Below are 301 nucleotides of genomic sequence, written 5' to 3' on the forward strand. Positions count from 1 at the left end.
ACATCAATTTGTATTTGTGAATGCAATGTCTAACAGAGCGACCTTCAATCACAACCTTTTCATTTTCTAAGTGTGTGTTTCCAGCTGACTGATTTTAGTTTTTTTCATGAATAGGTATTATTGAAAGAAATTTGAAACAATAAATTGATTTAGCCCATGTTTTCTTGTTCCGATAGGTTGCTATAGATTCACACAATATGTGATTCTCAAATTCAATATAAACAAAGTAATCAACCAAAAAATCGATAAGTAAGGTGTGAGGACTCTACAGTTTTTTAATATGTACACCTCACCCCCCCCC

Source organism: Penaeus monodon, chromosome 21 (assembly GCF_015228065.2).
Source record: "Penaeus monodon isolate SGIC_2016 chromosome 21, NSTDA_Pmon_1, whole genome shotgun sequence".
NCBI classification, from domain to species: domain Eukaryota; kingdom Metazoa; phylum Arthropoda; class Malacostraca; order Decapoda; family Penaeidae; genus Penaeus; species Penaeus monodon.